This window comes from Hydractinia symbiolongicarpus, chromosome 12 (genome assembly GCF_029227915.1).
Source record: "Hydractinia symbiolongicarpus strain clone_291-10 chromosome 12, HSymV2.1, whole genome shotgun sequence".
Lineage (NCBI taxonomy): Eukaryota > Metazoa > Cnidaria > Hydrozoa > Anthoathecata > Hydractiniidae > Hydractinia > Hydractinia symbiolongicarpus.
This window is the reverse complement of record NC_079886.1, coordinates 25,534,813-25,546,863: the sequence shown is the minus strand read 5'-3', so window position 1 is coordinate 25,546,863 and position 12,051 is coordinate 25,534,813.

Sequence of the window (12,051 nt, the reverse complement as noted above, 5' to 3'; positions counted from 1 at the left end):
ATATTACTAGGTTGCATCGCTTTTAACAGTGAAACGATTGACTGTGGGTCTTAATTGAACTGATTCTGGACTGTGACCTTATAAATGGGATAAATGACACAATTGGACTCCAAGAAATAACATTCTTCTTAACTTGACGCGATTGCCAGAACTCAGCCATTGCACTGGGCTCTGTGGTAGCGCTTTATTTAAAAATTTAGATAATTAAATCATTTTTTACTGTCGGACCAATCGTAGCCGTTAGCGGGCGGTGAAGAAATGGAGAAAGTTTCAAAAACTACATATCATTGACTTTCTAACGGTATCAGTCCGATTCAGTTACAACGGTTGCGTCACATATTCGTACCAACTTGTATTTAGCGATAATTTTCTAATGTTATTAGGTTGCATCGCTTTTAACAGTGACACGATCGACTGTGTAACTTAATTGAATTGATTTTGCAATATGAGCTTATAAATGTGATAAATGACACAAGTGGACTCTAAGAAATAACATTATTTTTAGTTTGTCATGGTTGCCCGAACTCAGCCATTACACTGGGCGCTGTGGTAGCGCTTTATTCAAACATTTAGATAAATAATTCATTTTTTACTGTGGGACCAATCGTAGCCGTTAGCGGGCGGTGAAGAAATAGAGACAGTTTCAAAAACTACATTTTATTGATTTTCAAACGGTATCAGTCCGTTTGAGTTACAACGGTTGCGTCACATAATGGTACCAACATGTATTTAGCGATAGTGTTCTGATACTACTAAGTTGCATCGCTTTTAACAGTGAAACGATTGATTGTGGGACTTAATTGAACTGATTTTGCAATATGAGCATATAAATGTGATAAATGACACAAGTAGACTCCAAGAAATAACATTCTTCTTAATTTGTCATGATTGCCCGGACTCAGCCATTACACTGGGCGCTGTGGTAGCGTTTCAGTTAAAAATTTAGATAAATAAGTCATTTTTTACTGTGGGAGCAATCGTAGCCGCTAGCGGGCGGTGAAGAAATGGAGACAGTTTCAAAAACTACATATCATTGACTTTCTAACGGTATCAGTCCGATTCAGTTACAACGGTAGCGTCACATATTCGTACCAACTTGTATTTAGCGATAATTTTCTAACATTATTAGGTTGCATCGCTTTTAACAGTGACACGATCAACTGTGAGACTTAATTGAATTGATTTTGCAATATGAGCTTATAAATGTGATAAATGACACAAGTGGACTCTAAGAAATAACATTATTTTTAATTTGTCATGGTTGCCCGAACTCAGCCATTACACTGGGCGCTGTGGTAGCGCTTTATTCAAACATTTAGATAAATAATTCATTTTTTACTGTGGGACCAATCGTAGCCGTTAGCGGGCGGTGAAAAAATAGAGACAGTTTCAAAAACTACATTTCATTGATTTTCAAACGGTATCAGTCCGTTTCAGTTACAACGGTTGCGTCACGTAATGGTACCAACATGTATTTAGCGATAGTGTTCTGATATTACTAAGTTGCATCGCTTTTAACAGTGAAACGATTGATTGTGGGACTTAATTGAACTGATTTTGCAATATGAGCATATAAATGTGATAAATGACACAAGTAGACTCCAAGAAATAACATTCTTTTTAATTTGTCATGATTGCCCGGACTCAGTCATTACACTGGGCGCTGTGGTAGCGTTTCAGTTAAAAATTTAGATAAATAAGTCATTTTTTACTGTGGGAGCAATCGTAGCCGTTAGCGGGCGGTGAAGAAATGGAGACAGTTTCAAAAACTACATATCATTGACTTTCTAACGGTATCAGCCCGTTTGAGTTACAACAGTTGGGTCACATTTTCGTACCAACATGTATTTAGCGATATTTTTCTGATATTACTAGGTTGCACCGCTTTTAACAGTGAAACGATTGACTGTGGGACTTAATTGAACTGATTTTGGACTGTGACCTTACAAATGTGATGAATGAGACAACTGGAATACATGCAATAACATTTTTCTTAAATTGGCATGATTGACGGAACTCAGGGATTTCACTGGGCGCTGTGGTAGCGCGTCATTTAAAAATGTAGATATATAAGTCATTTTTTTCTGTGGGACCAATCTTAGACGTTAGCGGGCGGTGAAGAAATGGAGACAGTTTCAAAAACTACATATCATTGACTTTCTAACGGTATCAGCCCGTTTGAGTTACAACAGTTGGGTCACATTTTCGTACCAACATGTATTTAGCGATATTTTTCTGATATTACTAGGTTGCATCGCTTTTAACAGTGAAACGATTGACTGTGGGTCTTAATTGAACTGATTTTGGACTTTGACCTTACAAATGTGATGAATGAGAAAAATGGACTCCATGAAATAACATTCTTCTTAAATTGGCATGATTGCCGGAACTCAGCGATTAAACTGGGCACTGTGGTAGCGCTTCATTTAAAAATGTAGATATATAAGTCATTTTTTACTGTGGGACCAATCCTAGCCGATATCGCACGCCGAGGAAATTGAGACAGTTTCAAAAACTGCATTTCATTGACTTTGTAACGGTATCAACCCGCTTCAGTTACAACGGTTAGGTCACATTTTCGTACCAACATGTATTTAGCGATATTTTTCTGATATTACTAGGTTGCATCGCTTTTAACAGTGAAACGATTGACTATAGGACTTAATTGAACTGATTTTGGACTGTGACCTGACAAATGTGATGAATGAGACAATTGGATTCCATGAATTAACATTCTTCTTAAATTGGCATGATTGCCGGTGCTCAGCGATTACACTGGGCGCTCCGTTAGCGATTTAATTACAAATTTAGATAAATGAGTCATTTTTTACTGTGGGACCAAGCCTAGCCGTTAGCGCGCGCTGAAGAAATAGAAACAGTTTCAAAAACTACATTTCATTTCCTTTCTAACGGTGCCAGTCCGTTTGAGTTGCAATGGTTGGTTCACATATTTGTACCAACATGTATTTTGCGATATTTTTCTGATTCAAGTAGGTTGCATCGCTTTTAACAGTGAAACGATTGACTGTGGGAATAAATTGAACTGATTCTGGACTGTGACCTTATAAATGTGATAAATGACACATTTGGACTCCAAGAAATAACATTCTTCTTAACTTGACGCGATTGCCAGAACTCAGCCATTACACTGGGCGCTGTGGTAGCGCTTTATTTAAAAATTTAGATAATTGAATCATTTTTTACTGTCGGACCAATCGTAGCCGTTAGCGGGCGGTGAAGAAATGGAGAAAGTTTCAAAAACTAGATATCATTGACTTTCTAACGGTATCAGTCCGTTTCAGTTACAACGGTTGCGTCACATATTCGTACCAACTTGTATTTAGCGATAATTTTCTAATATTATTAGGTTGCATCGGTTTTAACAGTGACACGATCGACTGTGAGACTTAATTGAATTGATTTTGCAATATGAGCTTATAAATGTGATAAATGACACAAGTAGACTCCAAGAAATAACATTCTTCTTAATTTGTCATGATTGCCCGGACTCAGCCATTACACTGGGCGCTGTGGTAGCGTTTCAGTTAAAAATTTAGATAAATAAGTCATTTTTTACTGTGGGAGCAATCGTAGCCGCTAGCGGGCGGTGAAGAAATGGAGACAGTTTCAAAAACTACATATCATTGACTTTCTAACGGTATCAGTCCGATTCAGTTACAACGGTTGCGTCACATATTCGTACCAACTTGTATTTAGCGATAATTTTCTAACATTATTAGGTTGCATCGCTTTTAACAGTGACACGATCGACTGTGAGACTTAATTGAATTGATTTTGCAATATGAGCTTATAAATGTGATAAATGACACAAGTGGACTCTAAGAAATAACATTATTTTTAATTTGTCATGGTTGCCCGAACTTAGCCATTACACTGGGCGCTGTGGTAGCGCTTTATTCAAACATTTAGATAAATAATTCATTTTTTACTGTGCGACCAATCGTAGCCGTTAGTGGGCGGTGAAGAAATAGAGACAGTTTCAAAAACTACATTTCATTGATTTTCAAACGGTATCAGTCCGTTTCAGTTACAACGGTTGCGTCACGTAATGGTACCAACATGTATTTAGCGATAGTGTTCTGATATTACTAATTTGCATCGCTTTTACCAGTGAAACGATTGATTGTGGGACTTAATTGAACTGATTTTGCAATATGAGCATATAAATGTGATAAATGACACAAGTAGACTCCAAGAAATAACATTCTTTTTAATTTTTCATGATTGCCCGGACTGAGCCATTACACTGGGCGCTGTGGTAGCGTTTCAGTTAAAAATTTAGATAAATAAGTCATTTTTTACTGTGGGAGCAATCGTAGCCGTTAGCGGGCGGTGAAGAAATGGAGACAGTTTCAAAAACTACATATCATTGACTTTCTAACGGTATCAGCCCGTTTGAGTTACAACAGTTGGGTCACATTTTCGTACCAACATGTATTTAGCGATATTTTTCTGATATTACTAGGTTGCATCGCTTTTAACAGTGAAACGATTGACTGTGAGACTTAATTGAACTGATTTTGGACTGTGACCTTACAAATGTGATGAATGAGACAATTGGAATACATGCAATAACATTTTTCTTAAATTGGCATGATTGACGGAACTCAGTGATTTCACTGGGCGCTGTGGTAGCGCGTCATTTAAAAATGTAGATATATAAGTCATTTTTTTCTGTGGGACCAATCGCAGCCGTTAGCGGGCGGTGAAGAAATGGAGACAGTGTCAAAAACTACATATCATTGACTTTCTAACGGTATCAGCCCGTTTGAGTTACAACAGTTGGGTCACATTTTCGTACCAACATGTATTTAGCGATATTTTTCTGATATTACTAGGTTGCATCGCTTTTAACAGTGAAACGATTGACTGTGGGTCTTAATTGAAGTGATTTTGGACTTTGACCTTACAAATGTGATGAATGAGACAAATGGAATCCATGAAATAACATTCTTCTTAAATTGGCATGATTGCCGGAACTCAGCGATTAAACTGGGCACTGTGGTAGCGCTTCATTTAAAAATGTAGATATATAAGTCATTTTTTACTGTGGGACCAATCCTAGCCGCTATCGCACGCCGAGGAAATTGAGACAGTTTCAAAAACTGCATTTCATTGACTTTCTAACGGTGTCAGCCTGTTTGAGTTGCAACAGTTTGGTCACATTTTCGTACCAACATGTATTTATCGATATTTTTCTGATATTACTAGGTTGCATCGCCTTTAACAGTGAAACGAGTGACTGTGGGACTTAATTGAACTGATTTTGGACTGTGAGCTTACAAATGTGATGAATGAGACAATGGGACTCCATGAAATAACATTCTTCTTAAATTGGCATGATTGCCGGAACTCAGCGATTAAACTGGGCGCTGTGGTAGCGCTTCATTTAAAAATGTAAATAAATAACTCATTTTTTACTGTTGGAACAATCCTAGCCGTTATCGCACGCTGAAGAAATAGACACAGTTTCAAAAACTACATTTCATTGACTTTCTAACGGTATCAGTCCGTTTCAGTTACAACGTTTGCGTCCCATATTCGTACCAACATGTATTTAGCGATATTTTTCTGATATTACTAGGTTGCATCGCTTTTAACAGTGAAACGATTGACTGTGGGACATACTTGAACTGATTTTGGACTTTCACTTTTTAAATGTGATCATTGAGGCAATTGGAATACATGCAATAACATTCTTCTTAAATTGGCATGATTGACGGAGCTCAGTGATTTCACTGGGTGCTGTGGTAGCGCGTCATTTAAAAATGTAGATATATAAGTCATTTTTTTCTGTGGGACCAATCCTAGCCGTTATCGCACGCTGAAGAAATTGAGTTTCAGTTACAACGGTTGCGTCACATATTGGTACCAACATGTACTAAGCGATAGTGTTCTGATACTACTAAGTTGCATCGCTTTTAACAGTGAAACGATTGATTGTGGGACTTAATTGAACTGATTTTGCAATATGAGCATATAAATGTGATAAATGACACAAGTAGACTCCAAGAAATAAGCCGCTATCGCACGCCGAGGAAATTGAGACAGTTTCAAAAACTGCATTTCATTGACTTTCTAACGGTGTCAGCCTGTTTGAGTTACTACAGTTTGGTCACATTTTCGTACCAACATGTATTTATCGATATTTTTCTGATATTACTAGGTTGCATCGCCTTTAACAGTGAAACGAGTGACTGTGGGACTTAATTGTACTGTTTTTGGATTGTGACCTTACAAATGTGATGAATGAGAAAAATGGACTCCATGAAATAACATTCTTCTTAAATTGGCATGATTGCCGGAACTCAGCGATTAAACTGGGCACTGTGGTAGCGCTTCATTTAAAAATGTAGGTATATAAGTCATTTTTTACTGTGGGACCACTCCTAGCCGCTATCGCACGCCGAGGAAATTGAGACAGTTTCAAAAACTGCATTTCATTGACTTTGTAACGGTATCAATCCGTTTCAGTTACAACAGTTAGGTCACATTTTCGTACCAACATGTATTTAGCGATATTTTTCCGATATTACTAGGTTGCATCGCTTTTAACAGTGAAACGATTGACTATAGGTCTTAATTGAACTGATTTTGGACTGTGACCTGACAAATGTGATGAATAAGACAAGTGGATTCCATGAATTAACATTCTTCTTAAATTGGCATGATTGCCGGTGCTCAGTGATTACACCGGGCGCTGTGGTAGCGCTTCATTTAAAAATGTAGATATATAAGTCGTTTTTTACTGTGGGACCAATCCTAGCCGTTATCGCACGCTGAAGAAATTGAGACAGTTTCAAAAACTATATTTCATTGACTTTATAACGGTATCAGTCCGTTTCTGTTACAACGGTTGCATCACATATTCCTACCAACATGTGTTTAGGGATATCTTTCTGATATTACTAGGTTGCATCGCTTTTTACAGTGAAACGATTGGCTGTGGTACTTAATTGAACTGATTTTGGACTTTAACTTTATAAGTGTGATAATTGAGACAATTGGACTCCAAGCAATAACAATGTTCTGAATTTGACATGATTGCTAGAACTCAGCGATTACACTAGGCGCTGTGGTAGCGTTTCATTTAAAAATGCGGATAAATAAGTCATTTTTTACTGTAGGACCAATCCTAGCCGTTATCGTACGCTGAAGAAATTGAGATAGTTTCAAAAACTACAATTCATTGACTTTCTAACGGTATCAGTCCGTTTCAGTTACAACGGTTGCGTCACATATTGGTACCAACATGTATTTAGCGATAGTGTTCTGATACTACTAAGTTGCATCGCTTTTAACAGTGAAACGATTGATTGTGGGACTTAATTGAACTGATTTTGCAATATGAGCATATAAATGTGATAAATGACACAAGTAGACTCCAAGAAATAACATTCTTTTAATTTTGTCATGATTGCCCGGACTCAGCCATTACACTGGGCGCTGTGGTAGCGTTTCAGTTAAAAATTTAGATAAATAAGTCATTTTTTACTGTGGGACCAATCCTAGCCGCTATCGCACGCCAAGGAAATTGAGACAGTTTCACAAACTGCATTTCATTGACTTTCTAACGGTATCAATCCGTTTCTGTTACAACGGTTAGGTCACATTTTCGTACCAACATGTATTTAACGATATTTTTCTGATATTACTAGGTTGCATTGCTTTTAACAGTGAAATGATTGACTGTGGGACTTAATTGAACTGATTTTGGACTGTGACCTTACAAATGTGATGAATGAGACAAATGGACTCCATGAAATAACATTCTTCTTAAATTGGCGTGATTGACAGAACTCAGTGATTTCACTGGGCGCTGTGGTAGCGCGTCATTTAAAAATGTAGATATATAAGTCAATTTTTTCTGTGGGACCAATCCTAGCCGTTATCGCACGCTGAAGAAATTGAGATAGTTTCAAAAACTACAATTCATTGAATTTCTAACGGTATCAGTTCGTTTCAGTTACAACGGTTGCGTCACATATTGGTACCAACATGTATTTAGTGATAGTGTTCTGATACTACTAAGTTGCATCGCTTTTAACAGTGAAACGATTGATTGTGGGACTTAATTGAACTGATTTTGCAATATGAGCATATAAATGTGATAAATGACACAAGTAGAGTCCAAGAAATAACATTCTTTTAAATTTGTCATTATTGCCCGGACTCAGCTATTACACTGGGCGCTGTGGTAGCGTTTCAGTTAAAAATTTAGATAAATAAGTCATTTTTTACTGTGGGAGCAATCGTAGCCGTTAGCGGGCGGTGAAGAAATGGAGACAGTTTCAAAAACTACATATCATTGACTTTCTAACGGTATCAGCCCGTTTGAGTTACAACAGTTTGATCACATTTTCGTACCAACATGTATTTAGCGATATTTTTCTGATATTACTAGATTGCATCGCTTTTAACAGTGAAACGATTGACTGTGGGACTTAATTGAACTGATTTAGGACGGTGACGTTACAAATGTGATGAATGAGACAAATGGACTCCATGAAATAACATTCTTCTTAAATTGGCATAATTACCGGAACTCAGCGATTAAACTGGGCACTGTGGTAGCACTTCATTTGAAAATGTAGATATATAAGTCATTTTTTACTGTGGGACCAATCCTAGCCGTTATCGCACGCTGAAGAAATTGAGACAGCTTCAAAAACTACATTTCATTGACTTTCTAACGGTATCAGTCCGTTTCAGTTACAACGGTTGCGTCACAAATTCGTGCCAACATGTATTTAGCGATATTTTTCTGATATTACTAGGTTGCATCGCTTTTAACAGTGAAACGATTGACTGTGGGACATACTTGAACTGATTTTGGACTTTCACTTTATAAATGTGATAATTGAGACAATTGGAATACATGCAATAACATTCTTTTTAAATTGGCATGATTGACGGAACTCAGTGATTTCACTGGGCGCTGTGGTAGCGCGTCATTTAAAAATGTAGATATATAAGTCATTTTTTTCTGTGGGACCAATCCTAGACGTTATCGTACGCTGAAGAAATTGAGATAGTTTCAAAAACTACAATTCATTGACTTTCTAACGGTATCAGTCCGTTTCAGTTACAACGGTTGCGTCACATATTGGTACCAACATGTATTTAGCGATAGTGTTCTGATACTACTAAGTTGCATCGCTTTTAACAGTGAAACGATTGATTGTGGGACTTAATTGAACTGATTTCGCAATATGAGCATATAAATGTGATAAATGACACAAGTAGACTCCAAGAAATAACATTCTTTTAATTTTGTAATGATTGCCCGGACTCAGCCATTACACTGGGCGCTGTGGTAGCGTTTCAGTTAAAAATTTAGTTAAATAAGTCATGTTTTACTGTGGGACCAATCCTAGCCGCTATCGCACGCCAAGGAAATTGAGACAGTTTCACAAACTGCATTTCATTGACTTTCTAACGGTATCAATCCGTTTCTGTTACAACGGTTAGGTCACATTTTCGTACCAACATGTATTTAACGATATTTTTCTGATATTACTAGGTTGCATCGCTTTTAACAGTGAAATGATTGACTGTGGGACTTAATTGAACTGATTTTGGACTGTGACCTTACAAATGTGATGAATGAGACAAATGGACTCCATGAAATAACATTCTTCTTAAATTGGCATGATTGCTGGAACTCAGCGATTAAACTGGGCACTGTGGTAGCGCTTCATTTAAAAATGTAGATATATAAGTCATTTTTTACTGTGGGACCAATCCTAGCCGCTATCGCACGCCGAAGAAATTGGGACAGTTTCAAAAACTGCATTTCATTGACTTTCTAACGGTGTCAGCCTGTTTGAGTTACAACAGTTTGATCACATTTTCTTACCAACATGTATTTATCGATATTTTTCTGATATTACTAGGTTGCATCGCCTTTAACAGTGAAACGAGTGACTGTGGGACTTAATTGAACTGATTTCGGACTGTGAGCTTACAAATGTGATGAATGAGACAATTGGAATACATGCAATAACATTCTTCTTAAATTGGCATGATTGACGGAACTCAGTGATTTCACTGGGCGCTGTGGTAGTGCGTCATTTAAAAATGTAGATATATAAGTCAATTTTTTCTGTGGGACCAATCCTAGCCGTTATCGCACGCTGAAGAAATAGACACAGTTTGAAAAACTACATTTCATTGACTTTCTAACGGTATCAGTCCGTTTCAGTTACAACGTTTGCGTCACATATTCGTACCAACATGTATTTAGCGATTTTTTTCTGATATTACTAGGTTGCATCGCTTTTAACAGTGAAACGATTGACTGTGGGACATACTTGAACTGATTTTGGACTTTCACCTTATAAATGTGATCATTGAGGCAATTGGAATACATGCAATAACATTCTTCTTAAATTGGCATGATTGACGGAGCTCAGTGATTTCACTGGGCGCTGTGGTAGCGCGTCATTTAAAAATGTAGATATATAAGTCATTTTTTTCTGTGGGACCAATCCTAGCCGTTATCACACGCTGAAGAAATTGAGTTTCAGTTACAACGGTTGCGTCACATATTGGTACCAACATGTATTAAGCGATAGTGTTCTGATACTACTAAGTTGCATCGCTTTTAACAGTGAAACGATTGATTGTGGGACTTAATTGAACTGATTTTGCAATATGAGCATATAAATGTGATAAATGACACAAGTAGACTCCAAGAAATAAGCCGCTATCGCACGCCGAGGAAATTGAGACAGTTTCAAAAACTGCATTTCATTGACTTTCTAACGGTGTCAGCCTGTTTGAGTTACAACAGTTTGGTCACATTTTCGTACCAACATGTATTTATCGATATTTTTCTGATATTACTAGGTTGCATCGCCTTTAACAGTGAAACGAGTGACTGTGGGACTTAATTGTACTGATTTTGGATTGTGACCTTACAAATGTGATGAATGAGAAAAATGGACTCCATGAAATAACATTCTTCTTAAATTGGCATGATTGCCGGAACTCAGCGATTAAACTGGGCACTGTGGTAGCGCTTCATTTAAAAATGTAGGTATATAAGTCATTTTTTACTGTGGGACCACTCCTAGCCGCTATCGCACGCCGAGGAAATTGAGACAGTTTCAAAAACTGCATTTCATTGACTTTGTAACGGTATCAATCCGTTTCAGTTACAACAGTTAGGTCACATTTTCGTACCAACATGTATTTAGCGATATTTTTCCGATATTACTAGGTTGCATCGCTTTTAACAGTGAAACGATTGACTATAGGACTTAATTGAACTGATTTTGGACTGTGACCTGACAAATGTGATGAATAAGACAAGTGGATTCCATGAATTAACATTCTTCTTAAATTGGCATGATTGCCGGTGCTCAGTGATTACACCGGGCGCTGTGGTAGCGCTTCATTTAAAAATGTAGATATATAAGTCATTTTTTAATGTGGGACCAATCCTAGCCGTTTTCGCACGCTGAAGAAATTGAGACAGTTTCAAAAACTGCATTTCATTGACTTTCTAACGGTATCAATCCGTTTCTGTTACAACGGTTAGGTCACATTTTCGTACCAACATGTATTTAACGATATTTTTCTGATATTACTAGGTTGCATTGCTTTTAACAGTGAAACGATTGACTGTGGGACATACTTGAACTGATTTTGGACTTTCACTTTATAAATGTGATAATTGAGACAATTGGAATACATGCAATAACATTCTTTTTAAATTGGCATGATTGACGGAACTCAGTGATTTCACTGGGCGCTGTGGTAGCGCGTCATTTAAAAATGTAGATATATAAGTCAATTTTTTCTGTGGGACCAATCCTAGACGTTATCGTACGCTGAAGAAATTGAGATAGTTTCAAAAACTACAATTCATTGACTTTCTAACGGTATCAGTCCGTTTCAGTTACAACGGTTGCGTCACATATTGGTACCAACATGTATTTAGCGATAGTGTTCTGATACTACTAAGTTGCATCGCTTTTAACAGTGAAACGATTGATTGTGGGACTTAATTGAACTGATTTAGCA